The following is a 9,512-nucleotide window of genomic DNA, read 5'->3' on the forward strand; positions in this document are numbered from 1 at the left end:
CGTAAGGATACACATGCTTCTAAAAAGTACAAACGTGTAAAAAATGAAAGCCCACACCACCCCACTCCCTCAAAGCAACCACTATCACAGCATATAATCTCCCAGGTTCTTTTGGCTAGAGACACAAACATGCTTTATCAGCATTTGACCAATCCCAAGACACCACTTGACTTAAAATGCAGCTTGATTTTACTTCTAAGAAATACAAACAAGAAACAAACGATGCCTGATTGCTTCCTTATCATTTAGAAATAGTATTTTATACACACTGAAACTTTTACACTATGTCTATCTTTTGTATAGGTAAAAAAGGAAAATGTATGCTAAATAAATTAGGTACAATATACCCAGAACAATTTCACTGAATGATGAACACCCATGCTTTCTCACACAAGATCACCTTCCGTGACATCAGCGTCCTCGGAACGGACTTTGGGATTTTCTTCCTCCCCATGGCAGCACTCCTTCTGCAGGCTTGGATAATCACATCAAGGGTCATGACCACCTGATCAGTCATGATAGTCTGACACATCCCAATTTCAAAAATGTTCAAGGATATAAAAACCCTGCCCCTTGGGCTGAGATGTTGCTCAGTGTTAGAGTGTGTGCTTAGCATGGGCAAGGGCCAGGTTCCATCCAAGCACCAAAAATATCCAAAACAGTAAAGACCTTCCTGAAGCAAGGTACACGTGATTCCCCCACTACATCATGATTACCACTTTGCATGCCTGTTTCCTTGCTGTACTATAAACTCTGCAGGGGCAGAAGAGTTTTATAGATCACCATTCATTGGCCACCTTTTCCTGATTACCAAATTCCCAGCACACACTAGCATTAGTAAATGTTTAAATGTCCAGTGGCAAGTAGTAGCTTTATGAAAATCAGAGCATCGGGATTTCAAAGTGCCCAAAGTGAAAGGGAGAGAGAAGTAAGGTCTTTTATCTACAGGTGTGCTGATACTGCTGTCAGGATCACCCTTCCTTTCCCTTCACTCCCCAAAGTTCAGGGGCACCACCTACGGGGTTCTATGAGAATCCACACTATGCACAAAGCAAAACCTCTGCAGCAGCCAAAACAGAACTCTGTCCTCAAACCCCCGCACCAGGAGGTCACACAGCTGTAATCACATCTGGAAGCAACTGCTGCACTCCCTAGAGTAACAGGTGAGTGCCAAGCCCAGAGAAGGTGGTTTGGGTTCATTTTATTGCTTTTCCTGCATGAAAAGATGAGACTTTATTCTTGTGCAGCCTTACTTTTGAAACCAACCAAGAATATCTTAGCGATTTCCACAAAGATACAGTCTAAGTTCCTATGTACACCACCTCACAACTAACTAAAAACTCATATTCCCTAAACTTGATCTAAATTGATCAAAGCATAAAAATTAGAATGATTATCTACAGCAATGGTTCCCTACCGGAAGCAGATGCTATTATGGGGCCTTTTAGGGATACACAAACACTGCACCAACCCACGCCCCTCTCCTCAGTCTCCACTGGTAGAGGTGGCCAGGCTATTGGGGACAGGAGCAGGAAGAGGCTCACCTGGACCTGAAGCAGCACCATCCTGAATTAGCTGTGTAAACAGATCTGTGTACGGTGAATTACAAACCCAAATGTCAAAACGTGAGAACAGGTGAGAGACGTGGGAAGCTGAGTGAGACCATGCAGGCAGGGAGTGCTGGGAGAGGAATGGACAGTCTCGTTCCAGCTTCCTGGCACATTTCTGGGACACAAGTATTTGAAAAAGGAAACTCACTGGCTGATCAGCACATGGTCATGCATACCACCACCTTATGTGCACAAAATCCCAGCATTGGTTTCAGCTCATTGAAGATTCCCCTTTCAATTCACCAGTGGGAGAGAATTTGATTTGGGTTCAGTGTTACTGGACACTGCGGTGGTGTACTAGAGGTGGTCTCCCACCTTAACAATTCTTGGTCGTTAAAAGAAGCTATTTCTTGCCTCCAAATCATAGATGGCACAGATTTCCAAGTTACATAGATGTTGATCACTTTTACATTCTATGATTAAGGTAAAATTTAAAGATGAAAGGGAATTAAGGAGATATTCTGAATGCTGAAAAAAACTAGAAATCTTCTAAGAAAGAACAACATTGACCTTACCTCTTTGATATTTAAACAAAAGCCAACTTTGAATTAAGGGAATTTCTTGCTTCTGCCAATATGAAATGCAATTCACAATTCTGCAGTCTATTTTCTGTTTTTCTCTAGGTGGCAATACCTGAGGACTAATTCAGGATGGGGCTGATGGTCTCTTCAGCTGATAGGGAGGACTCTTTTTGACTCTAACCAGCATTGTCTCCCCAAGGCTTTGGAGATGAAAGGCTTTGGAGAAGAAAGGACTGAAAGAGATTCCTCCAAAGGAAGCATCCACTCACAATGGTTTTCAGAATCAGTTACCCCCAAGACACCCCCATCCCCAGTGATGGGTGATCTGAAAACCAAGCATATCAAAATGCTATTGATAAGCTAAATTACCAGACAGCTTATCTGAGAGGCCCACATCCGCCATATGGTGCCCCAACTTCTGCTGCCTGTTGCTGCCACAATAGGCACGCCTACCCAGAAAGCACCACCGGACAGAAACCCAGCAGCGGCGGCATGTGGGGCAGCCACTGTGTTTACATTTTATTTTGTGCTATTAAGCTTTGTGCTTCCCCTATCCTGGTAGGGACTTAAAACACACAGACATTCAATGTCAAAAATCTGCATTACCTGCAGAACGAATGTGTGCACACTGCGTGTGTGCACATGTGTGGGGACAGATCAGGTGAACAGAGAGAAAACCAGATGTCAACTTCAGAAATGGAGCTGCCCAGTGGGGGAGGGCGGGCAAGGCAGTCTCCCAGCTAGAGCAGCAAGCAGACAATGCGCTTTTCTCAAAACACTCGGGCGGGCGGGCCTCGGGGAGTGGCTATTTAAAACACTTGGCTCCTTTTATTTCCCCACCATGGAAGTGAATTCGGTTCTTAAGTGCCAGAGCAAATGAAGTCATTTGGCTTCCACGGGCTCTCTTTGCGTTTCGGCAGCAGGAGTCAGACTGGCTGAAAGTCGGAGGGTCCATCTAAGTTGTCCTTTCTTACAATTAAAATTATTTCCCAGAGGATTTGGCACTTAGGTTTCATTAACGTTTTACTTTGAAAAGAGGTTAAGATCATAGGAAAAGTAAAGTATCATCTGCCACTGGAAGGAATGCTGTCAACTCCCTTCACGGAATTCCATCGAGTCACACTGTTAAGACCAGATAAGGCTATTTATCACCTTCTATAGGCTTGGTAGGTGTAAAAGATTGATGGTGATTTCTGTCAATTAAATTCATAAGAATTCTGCACTTCTTTCTTTAAATTCTCTTAAAGGTTTTCCTGTCTTTGGAAATAGTAATAAAATATTCATTTATCTAGTTCACTATTAGAGAAAGACTGGTTTTCAAAAAGAACTCAGCAGTTGTAGCATCAAGTTATGTAAAAAATGCCCAAAATGCAGATTTGGATAAAGTGGAAATCAAAAAGAGGCAAACGGTTTCTTCAGATCTCCAGAACGATTATAGCACAAGGCACTCATTTCATTCTGCCCAATTTACCCACACCTAAGCAGACAACATTCTTGGATGAACTTTTCAAATTTTCTTAAACATTCTCAGTTTTTTTTTTTTTTTAAATCTCCTTTCAAGTTAAATTGAGATTGCACTTGAACTCCATCCAAGAGCAGAGCTGAACTGAATTATGATAATTAGAAAGCTGTGCCTATTAAAAAAAAAAAAAAAAAAAAAGCAGCACGGTTGATGCATTTTTTAAAAAGTTCATGCCAGAGAATATAAGTTCAATATGTTCTCACATAATTAACATTTCCCACCATTAGCAGCAGTTTTTCAGTTTATGTACCAGGAAAAACAACAGCACTCATCATCGTTGAATACCCGAGTCAATAGTGTTGCAGTCACCTTACCCAAACATCTAAACCTGTCAGATGCCTAAAAGCAAGCAGAATTTCCCACTGGAGATAAAGATGCTTAATCTGTTCATCCGTAAGTTGTTTTTTTCTTTTAAACCTATTTTCCAGGGCCCTGTCCCTTCCCATTTTAAAAATGCTAATGAAATACTAGGATAGAACCTTAAAAACTAAGGTGAATCATGAAAAAAGGGCAAAACCCATTGTCTCAGGTCGGTAAAACTGGTTTTAAATGGGGGCGGGGGAGTGGATCCCAGCTTTCCTTGGCCTGTATAGAAAAAACAGGGTCTCTTGGGAGGAACCCCATCACTTCAGTCAGCCAGGACTCCATTTTTTGAGAATCCTCCGAACTATGCAAAAAGCCAGTAGACAAAAGAACTTAAGAGCTGAGAGTAACCCGCCCTGTAGGAAACCCTGTCCTGAAACCAAGCGCCCCCTTCAACAGAGCACCCCATTTGTTCGGACTCATTAAAATATGTATTTCAAAATTTTCCTGCAACACTACAAAACCCAAACATTTCTGAAGAGATGGTTGAATTTCAATCCCAGACTCAAGTATGGTCTAAAGTCAACGAAGTTTGTAAAGAGAATCTTACAGATTAAGAACTAGCAATAGTTCACAGTTTTGAAATACAATTTTAAAAATCCACACAAAAATACTCCAAAATTTGAGATCCAAATGTTCTAACATTACACAAACAATCCCAAAAGAGAGAAGGCCCATAAAGTTTCCTAGTTAACGATGTATACAGTAATTATAATACAACAGGGTCTAAATTAGGTATCTGTCAAAAAACCCAACCCTGAAACATTAAGAGCTAAGATAGACCTGAAATGCTTGATTTATCACTCTGAGGAATATGAAAGAATAAAATATATCACAGGTACTGTTCAAACACAATTTAGAAACTTACTTAAATACCATAAGGTGATCTGTACCTTCTGCAGATAAAATAAGAAAAAGCACCATGCAGCTATAAAAGATCATGCCAGCTATCAATCCACAAGCAGCCCAGCAGCAGAGCCCAAGTTTGTCAAAGGGGGATAGGCTTACAATATATTTTTCTTGCTGAGTTCAGAAGTAGGACATTAACAGGCTGCAGTTCCAGTCACTGGACTCCAAAGACAAGCTGTAATGCCTGCATTAACAGAAAGGGTGGCTGATTTTCTTGCAGTTTTACAGAGAAAGCTGGATACTTGCTTTAGCCAATATTCTTAAGCCTTTGGAGAAAACAGACCCTAAAAGTTTTATCACAAAACAGATTAAGCACAGCTTTAGCTCAGAAATACACATACACACAGGCATCTATTTTTTTTTTTCCCAATTCCAATATCGGGAACAAAACAAAGTGCCAAAATAAAAGCTTAATAGTGTTATCAACCTACTATCTATGCACGAATATGGTCATTTTTAAAATCCACTGGATCATACACAGTTATTTGTACAGACCTTTTGAGTGATAAGGCATCACAATTTCCATTTGCAAGCAGTATAATTATGCTCACAATTAACACATAACAACACATGAGATTAGAGAGAAAACTAATCCCACAGATGTGCAGGTTCTTGTATGACCACCATGTATGAGAGACCAATCCATTTCTTAAGGAAGCAACCTGCTCATGCTGTTAATGGCTCAGCTCAATTCTTCAAAGGCCCATCTAACATTCTGGATCTACATTCTCTAAACTGTTCATGTTACACACTTTTCTACTGAAAATATGACAATAAGTATGGTCTAGACCCCAGTGATTCACTACAAGTATATTTCTCCCAAATTTTCCCATTAAAAAAAGCCCTCTTCTACTTGCTGCTCTGTAGTTAGAAACAACAGAACTCAAACTGTTTATAAATTGCTGGAGCTTAAGCAGAAAGAAACTCATTTTTTCTTCATGGCTTATGTGTTTTCTTACTAAAGAGAAGGGGACATCAGCTTCCAAACTAAGTATATGGATATATAATTCCTTCCATGTTCAGCAAATGGAGGGAGGAAATGAGGAGAGGAGAAGGAAGCTGCCCCCCAGACTGCCCTCCCAAGCCCACCCTCATGTGTAATTAGTTTGCTGCTGGGACCTAGGCAAGCATTGTCCCACAGTGCAAGGCAGAGCTTCTCAATGAGAGATTCATTTTAGTATGGTGCAATAAGCTAGGATGTCCTCCTCCTTCAAATTAAATTTCATTATCTATACAGTACTGGCGTTGATTTGGGGAAAATTAAAAAAAAAAAAAAAAAACCTCCAATAATCTCTCTCAGGCATGTTCCCTGAAGTTTATTTATAAAAAATCACACAGAAAAGGAATTTACAAAGATTCTTTCCTATATTTTTAAAACTTTTTCCAAGCCAAAGTGTCATGTCAGTTTTGTTCAATCTCATTTTTTAAAAAGTAAAAAGTATTCTAAAATTTCCCTAAAACTGCAGATCAAATAATACTTGCCATTAAAGCAAATGTAAAATGGTCTACCTTGGCACATCAGCAAGAACCAGTAATGGATACAGCTTATCAGTTCACGTTTCAATACCAACAACAAATAAAAGAATTGTAAACTCTGTTAAAAAACCTGAAACCTAAGAGCTCAACACAGAGTTGCACATATAAAGAAATACTAAACAAAAATATCTGTGACCATTTATGGAAATAGTGAGATTAGAAAAATAAGCCTTTCCTCTCAAAATAATCAACAGTTCAAAACCTCACTGTTGACAAAGGTTCAACAAAACTCATTTGTCTTTCTGGAGTCACTTTGTAATTAGTTCTACTATTTCCTTCTAAAGAGGAAAGATTCTTACTAAAGTTGAACCCAAGTCTGGCCCTTATAAGCATTCAGAGTGCTTAGACCCAAAGATCCTATTTACAGAAAGGCCCAAATCCAACAGTGACAGGATAAAGCACCCAGCACAGTCTGAAGACTGTTCCCCAACCACTGCCTCACAGTATCCTGGCAGAGAAGCCCCCGTGCAGAAGAGACCATCAAGATAGGCTGCAGAGAAAGGAGCCCACTCCCAGCTTTGACAATGCAGTTGATAACAGGGGCACCTTGAAGAGAATGATTTGTCCTTGCTAGTAAATACCTGCAAGCACTCAACAACCCCAATTGGACCCCAAACTTCCAAAAACAATCAAGATGATAGGTGGGGAGAAAGAAAAGTGGTTATCCTGAACAGACAGTTGGTTCCTTTGCTATATATATATATATATATATATATATATATATATATATATATAATTTTTTTTTTTTTAAATTTTTCACTATTTTGAAATCTGATAGGCTTTACAGACCTTTATGTCTCAGGACCTGGGCTCCCCTCCCAGGCACTGTTTTTAAACCCGGCCTTTTTACACTCCCAGTTCCTGGAACATCATCTGTCTGTTTCCAGTGCTCGCTGAGGTCAATTTTCATTTCTGCAAATCACAGGCAGCCACTTGCTTCTAAGAAGTTAACAAGCCTCCTGAGAAACGCCGGTGGCTGGTATTTCATTGTTTCATAAATATTTTTATTCAGTGACACCATTCAACTTTAAATAAATCTTTAAAAAGAAAGCGAAGAAAATTCTGATCTGGGTTTTTATTTTCGTGGGAGGAAAACAAGAGAGGTGTGAACCCCTCATTATTTTAGAGGCTTTAAAAATGTTGCTTGGGGTTTTTTTCTTAAAAACTATAAATACTCCTTTTTTTAAAAAAAGGACACTCGTAGAAGTTGAACTTTCTTTAAAGCGGGCCTCTGGACTTTTGAAAACAAGTGTTGCTGCTACGAACAAAGGCTAAAAGTGTACCCTGATTTTCTTTTCCTCCTGGGGATTATTTCTCTTCCAATAAACAAACAAATCCCCCAGTATTTCCTACCAAAGGGAAGTTTTCCAGGGAGAGTCTCCTCCTGGGTTTGGTGGTAACAGCGACTCAGTCTTTTTTGGACACAATGTTTCTGCTGACTCCTGAAAATTTTCCACTTGAATGTGCAATGAAGCGGCGGCGGCGGCGGCAGCAACAGTCCTGGAGAGGCGGCAAAGACGACCGTACCCTCTTTCATCTTTGGGAAGAAGGAGCGAAGCCCTCAACCTCAGCACGAGTCGTCGCGGACCCCAGGCGGGCCTCGCGGGGTGGCGGCGCCGTGGGGGCAATCAGGGAGCGGCGCTGGGGTCTCCGGCCGGCTCCGAGGCGGCGGCAGTTCTCCCCGCCCGCGCTCACTCCGAACTTCTGGCTTCTGCCGCGAACACCGTGAAAAGAGCCCGAGGGTGTGTGCGTGTGTGCGCGTGCCGGCGGCTGGAGAGGGGACGCGGGGGGCGCGGCGCCGCCGGCCCGGAGCCTCCGGGGCCGCCGCCGGGGGCCGCCTGTTGCCGCGCGGGCTCCCAGCGCGCGGCCCAAGTTGGCGTCCCGGCAACTCGCCCAGCGGCGCCGGGCCGCTCACCTAGGAGGGGGCGCGGGGAGGCGGGTGCGGAGCCCGGCGGCGGCTCGCCGCTGGTTCACACAAAGCACAGCCCACAGAGAAAGAGCGGCCCGCGCGGGACAAGCTGCGGGCCCCGCCGCCCCGCGCGCCCCGCACCCCTGCATCCGCCCCGCGCGCCAACTTACCTCCAACACTGAAGCCGCCGCAGCGCCCGGGGAGTCCGAGGCAAACTTCGGCGCCGCTTCCCCCACTCTCTGCTCCGTGCCCGGCTCCCTCCCCGGCTCCCGATCCCCGGGCCGGGCCACCCCACCCCTGTCTAGCACCGGTCCTGCCCTGGGGCCGGCTGGGTGCGCTTGGCTGCTGCCCGTACTCCGGGCAAAGGTGGACTGGGGGGGGTGGGGGGGGCGTCACTGCATGGCCTGTCCCCGGAACCGGCCGCCCCGGGCCCGGGCCCCGCCGCGCGGACTGGCCCGCAGGGTGGAAGCGAGTCTGCAAAGTGCTTGGTGGGCGCCCGCGGCGGGCGGCGGGGCCGCGGCGGCGGCTGCAGAGGCTCGGCTCGGCTCGGGCGGCGCGGCGCAGCGCGAGCGATGCTAAGAATGTTCGGAATGAGGACAGGAATGAAATGAACGCCAGGACCGAACTCGCTCCGGAGGGGTGGGGCCTCGGTGACGTCATGCGGCCTGCCGCCCGGGGCCGGAGGCGGGGCCTGCCGCCGCCGGTGACGTCATGGGGATTCGGGGCGGGCCCGGCGGGGCCGCCCTGCCGTTGGGGCGCGGGCTCCCCCCGGAGGGACAGCGAGGCGGAGTCTCGCGCCCACCGGGAAGCGGGGCGCGCGCTGGAGCCGCCCTCCCCCTCCCGGCGCGGACTCCGGGCTTTGTCCCGGGCTGGGGCGGGGCAGCGGGAGCAGGACGGCTCGGAGGTGCTGGCAGTCGCGCCCAGAGCTCCAGCAGCCGGGATTCCCTCCGGAAAGCGGGCGCCCAGGCCCCGGCTACACGCGCGGTGCCTTTTGTGCCTCAGTTTCCCTCATCCGGATGCAGAAGCTCTGGCTGTCGGGCTGAGCGATCCCGGACTCGCAGGAGACTCCAAGTGTAAAGAAGTTTCTTTTCTGAAAATTCCGGTTGATGCTGTCTAGCGCGGTGGACGCCTACCCCGGGCGG

General features: G+C 45.6%; 1 protein-coding gene across 10 annotated transcripts in view; it reads right to left on the reverse strand.

Annotated features, from left to right (window-relative positions):
• Tead1 (TEA domain transcription factor 1) overlaps window positions 1-8,976 on the reverse strand; it is a 253,404-nt gene extending 244,428 nt beyond the window's left edge. For 8 of the 10 annotated variants that reach the window (XM_047519389.1, XM_047519388.1, XM_047519387.1 and 5 more), the window contains exon 1: window positions 8,541-8,976. The gene's annotated coding sequence lies outside the window, so the exon portion shown is untranslated. Of the gene's footprint in view, window positions 1-5,024; window positions 5,110-7,814; window positions 8,491-8,540 lie in introns of those variants that run through there. The other 2 variants (XM_047519382.1, XM_047519381.1) reach the window with 2 other exon arrangements.
• Between the last annotated feature and the right edge of the window lie 536 nt (window positions 8,977-9,512).

Source organism: Sciurus carolinensis, chromosome 11, assembly GCF_902686445.1.
Source record: "Sciurus carolinensis chromosome 11, mSciCar1.2, whole genome shotgun sequence".
Taxonomy (NCBI): Eukaryota; Metazoa; Chordata; class Mammalia; order Rodentia; family Sciuridae; genus Sciurus; species Sciurus carolinensis.